The sequence below is a fragment of the Pristiophorus japonicus genome, chromosome 8, assembly GCF_044704955.1.
Source record: "Pristiophorus japonicus isolate sPriJap1 chromosome 8, sPriJap1.hap1, whole genome shotgun sequence".
Classification (NCBI taxonomy): domain Eukaryota; kingdom Metazoa; phylum Chordata; class Chondrichthyes; family Pristiophoridae; genus Pristiophorus; species Pristiophorus japonicus.
Window position 1 is genome coordinate 107,601,406 of NC_091984.1, and position 15,871 is coordinate 107,617,276.

Sequence of the window (15,871 nt, forward strand, 5' to 3'; positions counted from 1 at the left end):
TTTCTCTCTCCCTCCTTTTTTAAAAAGTGGGGTTACATTGGCTACCCTCCACTCGATAGGAACTGATCCAGAGTCAATGGAATGTTGGAAAATGACCGTCAATGCATCCGCTATTTCCAAGGCCACCTCCTTAAGTACTCTGGGATGCAGTCCATCAGGCCCTGGGGATTTATCGGCCTTCAATCCCATCAATTTCCCCAACACAATTTCCCGACTAATAAAGATTTCCCTCAGTTCCTCCTTCCTTCTAGACCCTCTGACCCCTTTTATATCCGGAAGGTTGTTTGTGTCCTCCTTAGTGAATACTGAACCAAAGTACTTGTTCAATTGGTCTGCCATTTCTTTGTTCCCCGTTATGACTTCCCCTGATTCTGACTGCAGGGGACCTACGTTTGTCTTTACTAACCTTTTTCTCTTTACATACCTATAGAAACTTTTGCAATCCGCCTTAATGTTCCCTGCAAGCTTCTTCTCGTACTCCATTTTCCCTGCCCTAATGACACTAAGTTGGGTGGCAGTGTGAGCTGCGAGGAGGATGCTATGAGGCTGCAGAGTGACTTGGATAGGTTGGGTGAGTGGGCAAATGCATGGCAGATGAAGTATAATGTGGATAAATGTGAGGTTATCCACTTTGGTGGTAAAAACAGAGAGACAGACTATTATCTGAATGGTGACAGATTAGGAAAAGGGGAGGTGCAGCGAGACCTGGGTGTCATGGTACATCAGTCATTGAAGGTTGGCATGCAGGTACAGCAGGCGGTTAAGAAAGCAAATGGCATGTTGGCCTTCATAGCGAGGGGATTTGAGTACAGGGGCAGGGAGGTGTTGCTACAGTTGTACAAGGCCTTGGTGAGGCCACACCTGGAGTATTGTGTACAGTTTTGGTCTCCTAACTTGAGGAAGGACATTCTTGCTATTGAGGGAGTGCAGCGCAGATTCACCAGACTGATTCCCGGGATGGTGGGACTGACCTATCAAGAAAGACTGGATCAACTGGGCTTGTATTCACTGGAGTTCAGAAGAATGAGAGGGGACCTCATAGAAACGTTTAAAATCCTGACGGGTTTAGACAGGTTAGATGCAGGAAGAATGTTCCCAATGTTGGGGAAGTCCAGAACCAGGGGTCACAGTCTAAGGATAAGGGGTAAGCCATTTAGGACCGAGATGAGGAGAGACTTCTTCACCCAGAGAATGGTGAACCTGTGGAATTCTCTGCCACAGAAAGTGGTTGGGGCCAATTCACTAAATATATTCAAAAGGGAGTTAGATGAAGTCCTTACTACTCGGGGGATCAAGGGGTATGGCGAGAAAGCAGGAAGTGGGTACTGAAGTTTCATGTTCAGCCATGAACTCATTGAATGGCGATGCAGGCTAGAAGGGCTGAATGGCCTGCTCCTGCACCTATTTTCTATGTTTCTATGTTAATAAAACTATTTAAATTAAAGTCACCTAGGTGAAAGGACAACAAGGTAAGGCTTGTTGCAGTGTTTTTAAAAATTGCACTTAAAGGACTATGGTGCAATGGAGAATTAAGTGTTAGTTCTGAAACCCTAACTGTGGAGTTCAGCACCAGGAACACAGAAGCCTTGTGCATGTGTCAAGTGCTGAATTCAAAGCTTTCCTAAAGAGATACAAAGATATTTAACACAAAATAAAATGGCACAATCCAGATTGACAGATTTTTTTTCTTTCAAACTTGAGTTATTTGATGCTCAGACCCTGTCGAAACAATCTGGACTTCAATTTAAAAATAATTTAGTCACAATAGTGCCTTTTGAAAATTTATTTCATCAATGTCTCTTCAATATAGCTGGGTGTACATTTGGGAATCGGACTTCCAAAACGCCAAACTATCTCAATGCTTAGGTTTAGCACCGTAGCAATTTACAGCTTGGTTCCATTGGTAAATCGCTTGCCTTCAGTCAGAAGGTGGAAAGTTCAAATCCGACTCCAGGATTTAAGCATCACTCAGTGTAGTAATGAGCTTCATTGTAGAAGGATAAAGGAGACTGTAGAATCCAGTAGGGTTTCCTGGAGCAGATAGATTTCAAGGTGACCTGGAATTAGTACAGTAAACAGGCACTGCTGAACCTTGGTGACAAACTGAAGATCATATTGGAGTTCGGCTCTGCCAGATTGCACTTCACACCGACAAAGGCCAAAGCAGCATTGCTCTTTGTTTGCCTCGGGATCAATTCTGATGTATGTTTGGCATATAACTGGCATTATTTAGTCTCACACTGCACGTATTAGGTGTCTTTCAGATGAGACGTTAAACTGAGAACACGTCTTTCCCCTCCGGTGGATGTAAAATATCCCATAGCACAATTTCAAAGAAGAGCACGGGATTTCTCCCCGGAGTCCTGGCAAATATTTATCCCTCAACCAACATCACTAAGACAGATTATCTGGTCATTATCATATTGCTATTTGTGGGAGCATGCTGTGTACAAATTGGCTGCTGTGTTTCCTACATTATCACAGTGACTACACTTCAAAAGTACTTAATTGGCTGTAAAGTGCCTTGGGACATCTCACGGTCATGATAGGCACTAAATAGTGCTTTCTTTCTTTATTGGTCAATCTCTCTGCTAGCTGTTTGACGTGGACACATCGATGATTCCAATTACCCGGCTTTCTCAGACAACCAGACCATAATTCAGAGGTTTTCTTTGGAAATGATGCACTTCTAGGACATGCTGCTGATGGGTGATAGAATGCACTATTATGCTTCTGAACCAATTGCTGCCCGAAGGTGCAAGGCCTCTCCTTCCTTCCACTTGTCCTGGACAAGTTGCATCTCTGGTGCCCTGTGCTTTGCACCTTTACTGCACTGTGCAGGACATTCTGAAATGGGAGGGAGAACAGCCAGTTGTCGTGGTGCACATTGGTACCAACGACATAGGCAAAAAAAGGGATGAGGTCCTACGAAACGAATTTAAGGAGCTAGGAGCTAAATTAAAAAGTAGGACCTCAAAAGTAGTAATCTCGGGATTGCTACCAGTGCCACGTGATAGTCAGAGTAGGAATCGCAGGATAGCGCAGATGAATACGTGGCTTGAGCAGTGGTGCAGCAGGGAGGGATTCAAATTCCTGGGGCATTGGGACCGGTTCTGGGGGAGGTGGGACCAGTACAAACCGGACGGTCTGCACCTGGGCAGGACTGGAACCAATGTCCTAGGGGGAGTGTTTGCTAGTGCTGTTGGGGAGGATTTAAACTAATATGGCAGGGGGATGGGAAACAATGCAGGGAGACAGAGGGAAACAAAAAGGAGCCAAAAGCAAAAGACAGAAAGGAGATGAGGAAAAGTGTAGGGCAGAGAAACCCAAGGCAAAGAACAAAAAGGGCCACTGTACAGCAAAATTCTAAAAGGACAAAGGGTGTTAATAAAACAAGCCTGAAGGCTTTGTGTCTTAATGCAAGGAGTATCCGCAATAAGGTGGATGAATTAATTGTGCAAATAGATGTTAACAAATATGATGTGATTGGGATTACGGAGACGTGGCTCCAGGATGATCAGGGCTGGGAACTCAACATTCAGGGGTATTCAACATTCAGGAAGGATAGAATAAAAGGAAAAGGAGGTGGGGTAGCATTGCTGGTTAAAGAGGAGATTAATGCAATAGTTAGGAAAGACATTAGCTTGGATGATGTGGAATCTATATGGGTAGAGCTGCAGAACACCAAAGGGCAAAAAACGTTAGTGGGAGTTGTGTACAGACCTCCAAACAGTAATAGGGATGTTGGGGAGGGCATCAAACAGGAAATTAGGGGTGCATGCAATAAAGGTGTAGCAGTTATAATGGGTGACTTTAATATGCACATAGATTGGGCTAGCCAAACTGGAAGCAATACGGTGGAGGAGGATTTCCTGGAGTGCATAAGGGATGGTTTTCTAGACCAATATGTTGAGGAACCAACTAGGGGGGAGGCCATCTTAGACTGGGTGTTGTGTAATGAGAGAGGATTAATTAGCAATCTCATTGTGCGAGGCCCCTTGGGGAAGAGTGACCATAATATGGTGGAATTCTGCATTAGGATGGAGAATGAAACAGTAATTTCAGAGACCATGGTCCAGAACTTAAAGAAGGGTAACTTTGAAGGTATGAGGCGTGAATTGGCTAGGATAGATTGGCGAATGATACTTAGGGGGTTGACTGTGGATGGGCAATGGCAGACATTTAGAGACCGCATGGATGAAGTACAACAATTGTACATTCCTGTCTGGCGTAAAAATAAAAAGGGGAAGGTGGCTCAACCGTGGCTATCTAGGGAAATCAGGGATAGTATTAAAGCCAAGGAAGTGGCATACAAATTGGCCAGAAATAGCAGCGAACCTGGGGACTGGGAGAAATTTAGAACTCAGCAGAGGAGGACAAAGGGTTTGATTAGGACAGGGAAAATGGAGTACGAGAAGAAGCTTGCAGGGAACATTAAGGCGGATTGCAAAAGTTTCTATAGGTATGTAAAGAGAAAAAGGTTGGTGAAGACAAACGTAGGTCCCCTGCAGTCAGAATCAGGGGAAGTCATAACGGGGAACAAAGAAATGGCGGATCAATTGAACAAGTACTTTGGTTCGGTATTCACTAAGGAGGATACAAACAACCTTCCGGATATAAAAGGGGTCAGAGGGTCTAGTAAGGAAGAGGAACTGAGGGAAATCTTTATTAGTCGGGAAATTGTGTTGGGGAAATTGATGGGATTGAAGGCAGATAAATCCCCAGGGCCTGATGGCCTGCATCCTAGAGTACTTAAGGAGGTGGCCTTGGAAATAGCGGATGCATTGACAGTCATTTTCCAACATTCCATTGACTCTGGATCAGTTCCTATGGAGTGGAGGGTAGCCAATGTAACCCCACTTTTTAAAAAAGGAGGGAGAGAGAAAACAGGGAATTATAGACCGGTCAGCCTGACCTCAGTAGTGGGTAAAATGATGGAATCAATTATTAAGGATGTCATAGCAGTGCATCTGGAAAATGGTGACATGATAGGTCCAAGTCAGCATGGATTTGTGAAAGGGAAATCATGCTTGACAAATCTTCTGGAATTTTTTGAGGATGTTTCCAGTAAAGTGGACAAAGGAGAACCAGTTGATGTGGTATATTTGGACTTTCAGAAGGCTTTCGACAAGGTCCCACACAAGAGATTAATGTGCAAAGTTAAAGCACATGGGATTGGGGGTAGTGTGCTGACGTGGATTGAGAACTGGTTGTCAGACAGGAAGCAAAGAGTAGGAGTAAACGGGTACTTTTCAGAATGGCAGGCAGTGACTAGTGGAGTGCCGCAAGGTTCTGTGCTGGGGCCCCAGCTGTTTACATTGTACATTAATGATTTAGACGAGGGGATTAAATGCAGTATCTCCAAATTTGCGGATGATACTAAGTTGGGTGGCAGTGTGAGCTGCGAGGAGGATGCTATTAGGCTGCAGAGTGACTTGGATAGGTTAGGTGAGTGGGCAAATGCATGGCAGATGAAGTATAATGTGGATAAATGTGAGGTTATCCACTTTGGTGGTAAAAACAGAGAGACAGACTATTATCTGAATGGTGACAGATTAGGAAAAGGGAAGGTGCAACGAGACCTGGGTGTCATGGTACATCAGTCATTGAAGGTTGGCATGCAGGTACAGCAGGCGGTTAAGAAAGCAAATGGCATGTTGGCCTTCATAGCGAGGGGATTTGAATACAGGGGCAGGGAGGTGTTGCTACAGTTGTACAGGGCCTTGGTGAGGCCACACCTGGAGTATTGTGTACAGTTTTGGTCTCCTAACTTGAGGAAGGACATTCTTGCTATTGAGGGAGTGCAGCGAAGGTTCACCAGACTGATTCCCGGGATGGCGGGACTGACCTATCAAGAAAGATTGGATCAATTGGGCTTGTATTCACTGGAGTTCAGAAGAATGAGAGGGGACCTCATAGAAACGTTTAAAATTCTGACGGGTTTAGACAGGTTAGATGCAGAAAGAATGTTCCCAATGTTGGGGAAGTCCAGAACCAGGGGTCACAGTCTGAGGATAAGGGGTAAGCCATTTAGGACCGAGATGAGGAGAAACTTCTTCACCCAGAGAGTGGTGAACCTGTGGAATTCTCTACCACAGAAAGTAGTTGAGGCCAATTCACTAAATATATTCAAAAGGGAGTTAGATGAAGTCCTTACTACTCGGGGGATCAAGGGTTATGGCGAGAAAGCAGGAAGGGGGTACTGAAGTTTCATGTTCAGCCATGAACTCATTGAATGGCGGTGCAGGCTAGAAGGGCTGAATGGCCTGCTCCTGCACCTATTTTCTATGTTTCTATGTTTCTATGTAAACATCTCCTTCAATCTGCCCATCCCCCTACGTGTTCCTTGTCTCAATGGGCTTTGCAATGGCTGGATCTCTGAATGATTTCCTTCACTTGCAAACTGAACAATATTCTGTGGCCTCTTCTGCTGTCGTCCCAGGCTTGACTCCTTCCTAGATAAGCCCCCAGCTTCCCTCTGTGCCTCTCTTAGCATCCTACGAAGGGCCCATAGAGGCACTTGTCACTGCCTCCTTATGAGCAGCAACGCCAACTGTCCCATCCTACTCTCTCGCTGACCTTTCCGGCCAGCACGTCCTCTGGGGGCTAACCTTGCCAATCTCCTCCCCGTCCAACTCAAACCCTGCCACCCCCCCCCCCCCCAGTGCTGACCCTGTGAACGCTGGCAGTGGGGCAGCCATCACCGACCCTCTCTGCATCACCCTCCAGAAAGTCCGTCCGCTTGCAAACAAGGCCCTTGCCATCCATGAGCTTATCATGGATAATGGCATCGACATCATGGCCCTGACGGAAACTTGGTTGAGGGGCAATGACACCTGACCCTTAAATGAAGCCTCTCCGCCTGGCTATACCTTCCACCACTTGCCCCGCTTAGACGCCGTGGTGGCTCTCATCATCAAATCACTCCTTGGTCTGTCCCCCTATTCCTCCGGCACTGTATCCTCCTTTGAGCATCTCACCTTATTCCACCCCTTGCACCCCTCATTTAAAATCCTCGTTCTCTACCACCCACCCAAGTACCATAAAAATGTTATTACCAATATTTTTTCACTACTTTCCTCCCTCAGCCTCTGCAACGAACAACTTCTCATCCTCGGTGATTTCAACCTCCATCTCAATTCATCATGCTCTCTCTCCTCTGAGTTCACTAGCCTCCTATCCTCCCTTAATTTCTTCCTAACCCATATTCACGGCCACCCCCTTGACTTTGCCATCTCTCGTGGCCTCGCTACTCCCATTGTGTCAATCGCAGATAAGGCCATCTCTGACCACTTCCTCATTTCGCTCTCCACCCACATCGCCCATCCACACACCCTCCCAACCCTACCTCCTCCTGTGTTCACTCCTGGAAAAAACTCTCTCCCGACTGTCTTACAACTGCACTTATGAACTCAACTGTCCAGCCTTTGGCCCTCCATTCACCATGACATTTCTGCAGCTACTGATCTGCTCTAGTCCCTGTTAAAACAATTACTCTCGCTCACCCTGGCCATTCCCCCGGTATAGTCTGATCTTCACTCCCTTAAGTCCATGGGATGCAGACTTGAACAGATATAGCGGACAAGCGGTTTAGCCATTCACCGCCAGATCTGGCTGAACCACATAAACATTATTGGGTCCTGCTCTCGTCTGCCAAAATTGCTCATTATTCCAGAATCATACTGGAACGTAAAGATAAAACCCAGCTTTGATTCTCCATTGATAACCGTCTTTTTAAAACCCTCTCTCCAGTCTCCACCCTCACCTCCAACAATAAATGTGAGGAGCTCATGAATGTCTTTGCCTCTAAGATTGAGATCATCCATTTGGCCGCCTCAGCCTCTTCCCTTCCTTCCCCTAGCCCACCAGGCCAAACTTCCTCAAAGGATCCCCCCTGCCCTAGCCCTGATCTCATCTTTCTCCAGTTTCTCTCTGATCTCCCTTCATGATCTCTCTGAGCTCATCCTGTCCATGAGACCCATTTCCTGCTCCCTTGACCCTATTCCCACCAAACTGCTGAACATCCAACTTCCTTTTCCAGCTCCCATGATAGCTGACATTGTTAATGGTTCTCGTTCCTCAGGTACTGTCCTGCTCTCCCTCAAATCTACCATCATCACCCCGTCCTCAAAAAAACAACCCTCAACCCCCTCCGTCCTTGCAAACTACCGCCCCATCTCCAACCTCCCTTTCCTCTCCAGAATCCTTGAATGTGTTGTTGTCTCCCAAATCCATGCCCATCTTTCCCGCAACTCCATGTTTGAATCCCTCCAATCTGGTTTCCGCGACTGCCACTGTACCGAAACAGCTCTCATCAAAGTCACAAATGGCATCCTTTGTGACCGTGACAGGCAAACTATTCCTCCTCATCCTTCTTGACTTGTCTGCAGCCTTTGACACGGTTGACCACTCTCCTTCTCTAACTCCTCTCCACCGTCGTCCAGCAAGGTGGGACTGCACTCGCCTGGTTCCATTCTTATCAATCTAATTGTAGCCAAAGAATCAACTGTAACGGCTTCTATTACCACCCCCGCATCGTTACCTCTAGTGTCCCTCAAGGATCTATCCTTGGCCCCCTCCTATTTCTACATGCTGCCCCTTGTCGACATCATCTGAAAACACAATGTCAGTTTCCACATGTACGCTGATGACACCCAACTCTACCTCATTACCACTTCTCTCGACCCCTACTCGGCCTCTAAATTGTCAGACTGCTTATCAGACATCCAGTTCTGGATAAGCACAAATTAAATACTGGGAAGACCGAAGCCATTGTTTTCGATCGCCGCCCAAACTCCATTCCCTAGCCACTGACTCCATCCCTCTCCCCAATTTCTGTCTGATTCTGAATCAGACTGTTCGCAACCTTGGTGCCATATTTGACCCTGAAATGAGCTTCCGACCACATATGCACAGCATAACTAAGACCACCTATTTCCACCTTCATAACATGGCCTGGCTCCGCCCGTGCCTCAGCTCATCCGCTACTGAAGCCCTCATCCATGCCTTTGTTACCTCTAGACTTGACTATTCCAATGCACTCCTTGCTGGCCTCCCACATTAGTTTACGTAGCGTACAGAGGTGATCCAATGCTTGGCTGCCCATGTCCTAACTCGCACCAAGTCCCGCTCACCCATCACCCCTGTGCTCACTAACCTACATTGGCTCCCGGTTAAGCAATGCCTCAATTTCAAAATTCTCATTCTTGTTTTCAAATCCCTCCATGGCTTTGCCCCTCCTGATCCCTATAATCTCCTTCAGCTCCACTACCCCTCGAGATATCTGTGCTCCTCTAATTCTGCCCACTTAAGCATCCCTGATTATAATCACTCGACTATTGGTGGCCGTGCCTTCTGTTGCCTCGGCCTTAGGCTCTGGAATTCCCTTCCTAAACCTCTCCGTCTCTCTCTCTCGCTTTCTTCCTTCAAAATGCTCCTTAAAACCTACCTCTTTGACCAAACTTTAGGTCACCTGCCCTAACTTTTCCTTATGTGGCTCGGTGTCAAAGTTATCTGTTTTGTCTTATAACAAGTGCCTTGGGATGTTTTACTACGTTAAAGATGCTATATAAATAAAAGTTGGTTTTGTATTGAACAGTGCTACCCTTCTGTTCAAACAACCACCACTCCTGCTAATGTGCAAAACTGGTCTGAAGAAACATATTCAAACTAGACTACTGCAAACAGAAGTAATGCAATGCATGTAGTGTACATGCAAATCTATAAACATGCTGGTGATATTTAAAGTTGAGTATGTATTATTGTCAGTACTGAGAAAATAAGGAGATACATTTTAGATATTCAAACATATTTTCAGATCATGAAGTAATCAAAATGAATTCTGGGAAGCAGAAAATCAACATTATTCATCGGCAGGAATTGCAGATCATTCTGAGCACACACCAAGACGTATCCATAATTAATGAATCGATGAAATAAAACTCCAAACAAGCGGGACATTTAAGTGAGCACCAGTGTACTCCCTTTCCAACAGTGAAGTAAGCTAACCGAAGGCATTCCCCTAGTAGTTAAATTAGGCTCTTGAGAACTATAGTGCTGTTACTGCTAGGCAGCTACAAGAATTCAATTGTTGCTATAATCACAATTCTGCAGTCATCCACTGCATGAGTAAGAGAATGAAAAAAGAAAGACTTGGATTTATATAGCGCCTTTCACGACCACCGGGTCTCAAAGCGCTTTACAGTCAATGAAGAACTTTTTAGAGTGTAATCACTGTTGTAATGTGGGAATGGGGGAGCTATCAAACCTTGATACTGCTTTGCTAAAGTAATTATGTGCCGCGTTAAATTTTTAAGGTAGGTAGTTATTCAGTTTTATTGGTGTTCCAGTATCTTACTAAATGAAATGAAGGATGACATCGAGTGTGTAAAGCTATTTCCAACAAAACATGACACAGCATGGATAGCATTTAAGTCCCTTTCTGATTATCAGTGAATCAGCTCCAGACCATCAACTGATTCAGGCAGGTTACGAACAGCACACAAGGATCTGTTAATATTGAAATGTTTTAAATGCTGCAATTCTGACATTGCAATCTTTTCATTACCATTGTTAAAGCAAACCATTTAAAATGTGTGGGGAAAGGGCAGGGGAATAGAACTAGGTGGATAGCTCTTTTATAGAGCTGGCATGGGTGTGATGGGCTGAATGACCTCCTTCTGTGCTGTAAAATTTCATGATAAGGCAATGCAAAGTAATTATGCAATACCCCTATAATGAAAAAAAATCATAATGCAAGTCTCTATATATACACTAAAATTCTTACATCTGTGCACACTTTCTATTTGTACAGGTAGAGCATCCAAAACCCGTAAACCTCGGGACCAAGGCCGTTCCAGATTTCGGGTATCTCCGGATTTCGGAACGTCTTTCCGAGGTCCCGAATCTGGAAACGCATGTTTCAACTGCCCCGGCTCTTTCCAATGTGTGTGTAGGGCTGGAGATGGAAGGACCTGTACAGGTAACTGACACTGAAACCCCCAGGGGAAAACCTCTCCGTTTCCATATAAATTTTGTATCCATTGTGAGAAAATTGCCAAGCAGGGGAGGTGTCCAGGCGGCAGCAGAATGGACGGGGGGGGGGAGGGGGGGCGGATTTCGGTACATTTTCCGGATTCCGGACGACCCCGCCATGGATTGGCCTGGTGTCCGGATTCCGGAACATTCCAACTTTCGGAACTCTGGATTTCAGACGCTCAAACTGTACAACTTGATTGCCTGTTATGTTTTTGTGTCAACTTTTTCCCATTTATAAATTTCAATGTCCACATTTATAACGGTTATTGTCAATGTCAACTTGTACTGATTTCACAATTTTGCCACCTGATTTCCACAAATCATTCAGAATGCTTTCTGATTTTGTTTCCCCATGCCTTTTTAGTTCAATGATTGAAATTTTGAACGTCCAAAATTGGGATTGAAATCAAATTTAAAAAATCAAAATAACATAGTAACAGTCTGTGTGTCTTTTAATACCTTAATTAAGATTTTACTTAAAGGCCTCAGTCACTCCAAAAAGCCTGAGCATGACGTTTCTCCCCAGACCGATGACTCTCAACTGAATTTGGGTTGTGCAGTCTGACCAAGTGCAGTGCATCACTGTTCCCAGGATGCATCAGTACCAGTCAGCTTTACTGCTGGAATATTTTTCTTTCATTTTTAGAAGTTTCTGGGAAATAGTTTTAGCCCCTATATGGCCAATTCTAGAGGGAGTTAACACCGAATGGAAAGAAGGTGAGAAAGAAAAAGACAGACAGAAAGAGAGAAAATACAGATGTCTGATTACACAGCTGTTGTAGCTCTTGTTTGGTGTGTGTTTGTGCATGAAACTCAGACAGATGGTTACCTTATTGTATCGGAGTTCAAATGAAGTTGATTTTTTAAGCAAACAGCCTTTAATTATTTCACCTGGATTATTAACTGTTTATGTCAACAGAAAATGTAAATGTTTAATTGCTACCTACTGTCAGACAGAGACAGATAAACTCAGAGGAACTCAAGAGTATCTTTCCTCATTTTAAAAAGTTACATTTTGTAAACTGCTATTACCCCCTGCATTTTGTAGATAGTAATTAGAATATTTATATTTTATAGCTGCCAATTATACAAATCCTATTGCGCAAAATAGGCTGTAGCGAATTTCCAGCTCTGCTCATTCAAACACAGAACAGCCTTTTATTTGGGGAATATTTAGGAGAACAGACAGTGCAAAGATTAAAGCGGTACTTCCTAAAATGGCTGTGATATTGCAAACATTCTTACAAATCAGCCAGGCAAAACTTTTCCTACGAAGCCCTATTTTCAAACAAAGACATGTCACCGCAGGTTTTCGGGACAAGAGTCGGGTATACTCGAAATGAAACAATGCAGAGATCCCTTCAGACAGCGAAAAAGTTGCTGAAAGGGACGGCTGTGAGCCAATTGAACTCTTGTTATATTAACTCACTTGAATGCTCAGTGAGAATCAGTGGATCAATGACCGCCTTGGAGCAACAACACCTTTAAAAAAAAAAGTGACATTCAAGGAACATGGTGACATTTTACGAACTCTATGCACCATTTATACAATGACGTGGCTGTCGCATAGCAGCACCATTCACATCATTAACACTCTGCCGAGGGATGAGTCACAGAGAGCTGACTGACTGAGAATCCTCACAAGTCTGCAAGAAATGGCAAACTAAGATCTCAGTGATTGTTTATCATTCATAGAAAACGTACAAGTCATTGCGAGGTTGTCAGTAACAAGGCTAATCAAGTTCTGCACTGCTTCTCAGGGGCATTTGACTACAAGACGTAACATGCGATAGGAACACATTAAAATATTGAGAGCATGTTACCTTCAAAAAGACATTGATTATTGGAGAAGGTCCAGAGAAGGTCAAAAGAAAATACTTATCATATTTAAAAAATAATAATATTCAAAATTGCACAAATTGCCCAAGATTCTGATCTCCTTTCAATGTGCTTGTTAGCATTAACATAGCATTGGGACATTTGATCACAGTTCTGATGTTGCCTGACTGTCATTTTTGGATTATATTTGACAAAGTTCACACCTTTGTGTCTGAATTCCAGGCATCTCAGTAAAAAATTGGAACACATCAAGGTTGGAGTGGATGGAAAGTGTCAGGACTGAGGGAAAAGGATTGGAGAAAGGTGGAAAGATAGGGAAAAGAGTGGAAAGATGAGGAGAAACAGAGAGGGGAAGAGAATTCCGAAGATGATTGAGAAAGAGTAGTGCAAGAGAGTAAGCGCATATGAGAGAGAGATTGTGAGAGAGCAAGATAGTGAAATCCTGAGCCAGGAGTGATGGGAAGGCCATGAAAGAGAGCGAGCACATGTGTAAGAGAGTGAGCACATTTAGAACAGTCAGAGAACACAAGAGCAAGCTCGTATTACAGTACACGAGAGAGAAAGCAGACAAGAGAAAAAGAGAGACACAAATACACAGGACAGCAAGCACTAAAGAGTGAGAGAGAACAAGAATTTGTGTACGTGTTGAAGAAGAGCTCTTCCTTTATCAAAAAATCATAGAAATTTACAGCACAGGAGCTCATTTTGGCCCATTCGCGGCCGACCAAGAGCTATCCAGCCTAATCTCACTTTCCAACTCTTGGTCTGTAGCCCTGTAGGTTATGGCACTTTAAGTGCACATCCAAGTAACTTTTAAATGAGGTGAGGGTTTGTGCCTCTACCACCCTTTCAGGCAGTGAGTTCCAGACCTACACCACCCTCTGGGTGAAAAATTTCCCCTCCTATCTCCTCTAAACCTCCCCCCAATTACTTTAAATCTATGTCCCCTGATTGTTGACCCCTCTGTTAAGGGAAATAGGTCCTTTCTATCCAGGCCCCTCATAATTTTATACACCTCAATAAGGTCTCCTCTCAGCCTCCTCTGTTCCAAAGAAAACAGGCCCAGCATCTCCATTCTTTCCTCATAGCTAAAATTCTCCAGTCCAAGCAACATTCTTGTAAATCTCCTCTGCACCCTTTCCAGTGTAATCACATCTTTTCTGTAATGTGGTGACCAGAAATGCACACAGTACTCCAACTGCAGCATAACCAGTGTTTTATACAGTTCAAGCATAAGCTCCTTGCTCTTGTATTCCATGTCTCGACTAATAAAGGCAAGTATTCTATATGACTTCTTAACCACCGTATCTACCTGTCCTGCTCCCTTTAGCGATCTGTGGACCTGAACTCCAAGGTCTCTTTGTTCCTCTACACTTTTCAATGTCGTACCATTTAATGTGTATTCCCTTGCCTTGTTAGACCTCCCCAAATGCATTACCTCACACTTATCTGGATTGAATTCCATTTGCCACTGTTCCACCCACCTGACCAGTTGATTGATATCTTCCTGCAAGCCACAGCTTTCTTCTTCATTATCAACCACACAGCCTATTTTAGTGTAATCTGTAAACTTCTTAATCATACCCCCAACAGTCAAGTCCAAGTCATTGATATATACCATAAAAAGCAAGGGACCCAGCACTAAGCCCTGCGGAACCCCACTGGACACAGCCATCCAGTCACAAAAACACCCATCAATTATTACCCTTTGCTTCCTGCCTGAGCCAATTTTGGATCCAACTTGCCTCTTTGCCCTGGATCCCATGGGCTTTTACTTTCGTGACCAGTCTGCCATGTGGGACCTTATCAAAAGCTTTGCTAAAATCCATATACACTACATCATACGCACTGCCCTCATCGATCCTCCTGGTTACCCTTAGGATCTCCTCTTTGAATGCCTCCCACTGCTCTAACACTGATTTACCATCAAGTAGCTGTTTCCAGTCCACCTTGGCCAAATCCCATCTCAGCTCAGCAAAATTGGCTTTACCCTAATTAAGAACTTTTTTTCCTGGTCCACTTTTGTCCTTTTCCATAATTACCCTAAATCTTACTGAATTATGATAACGAGCACCAAAATTCTCTCCCACTGATACCTCTTCCACCTGACCCTCTTCATTCCCCAAAACCAAGTCCGGAACCGCCCCCTCCCTTGTTGGGCTTGTTACATACTAGCTAAAGTAGTTCTCCTGGATGCATTTTAGGAATTCCGCACCCTCTGTGCCATTCACACTGCTTTTTTCCCAGTTAATATTAGGGTAGTTAAAATCCCCCACTATTACAGCTTTATAGTTTTTGCACTTCGTAACAATTTGCTCACATATTTATTCTTTTATCTCCCTCTGACTGTTTGGGGCTCTATAGTACACACCTGGCAGTGTGATTGCCCCTTTTTTGTTCTTCAATTCAACCCATATGGCCTTGTTTGATGACCCCTCTAACGTATCATCCCTTCTCACAGCTGTAATAGTTTCTTTAATTAATACTGCGACACCCCCCCTCCTTTATTATCCCCCTGTCTGTCCCGTCTGAAAACCCTGTAACCAGGAATGTTGATCTGCCATACTTGTCCTTCTTTCAGCCATGTCTCAGTAATAGCTAGAATATTGTACTGCCAAGTGTCTATCTGTGCTCTCAGCTCATCTGCCTTATTCCCTATTCTCCTTGCATTGAAGTACATTCCATTTAGTTGTGCCAAACTCCCTTGTTGTCTATTTTCCAGCCCTTGTTTCCTGTCTTTTAAATTCACTTCCTACTTTTTTGCTGCCCAATTTCAACCTTGCTTCTCTCCCCACTGAATCTATTCTCCGGTTCCCATTTCCCTGCTAAGCTAGTTTAAACCTCCCCAACAGCACAAGTAAACCCTCCCGTGAGGATACCGGTTCCGGCTCTATTGAGGTGCAACCCGTCCGGCTTGTATAGGTCCCACCTCCCCCAGAAACATTCACGGTCATGCGCACACACAATCTAGGCCCCTCATAATTTTATACACCTC

General features: G+C 44.3%; 1 protein-coding gene across 4 annotated transcripts in view; it reads right to left on the reverse strand.

Annotated features, from left to right (window-relative positions):
- The window catches only part of camsap2a (calmodulin regulated spectrin-associated protein family, member 2a), a 257,613-nt gene that overhangs the window by 112,768 nt on the left and 128,974 nt on the right, over nucleotides 1-15,871 (reverse strand). The gene's annotated exons all lie outside the window — the stretch shown is intronic.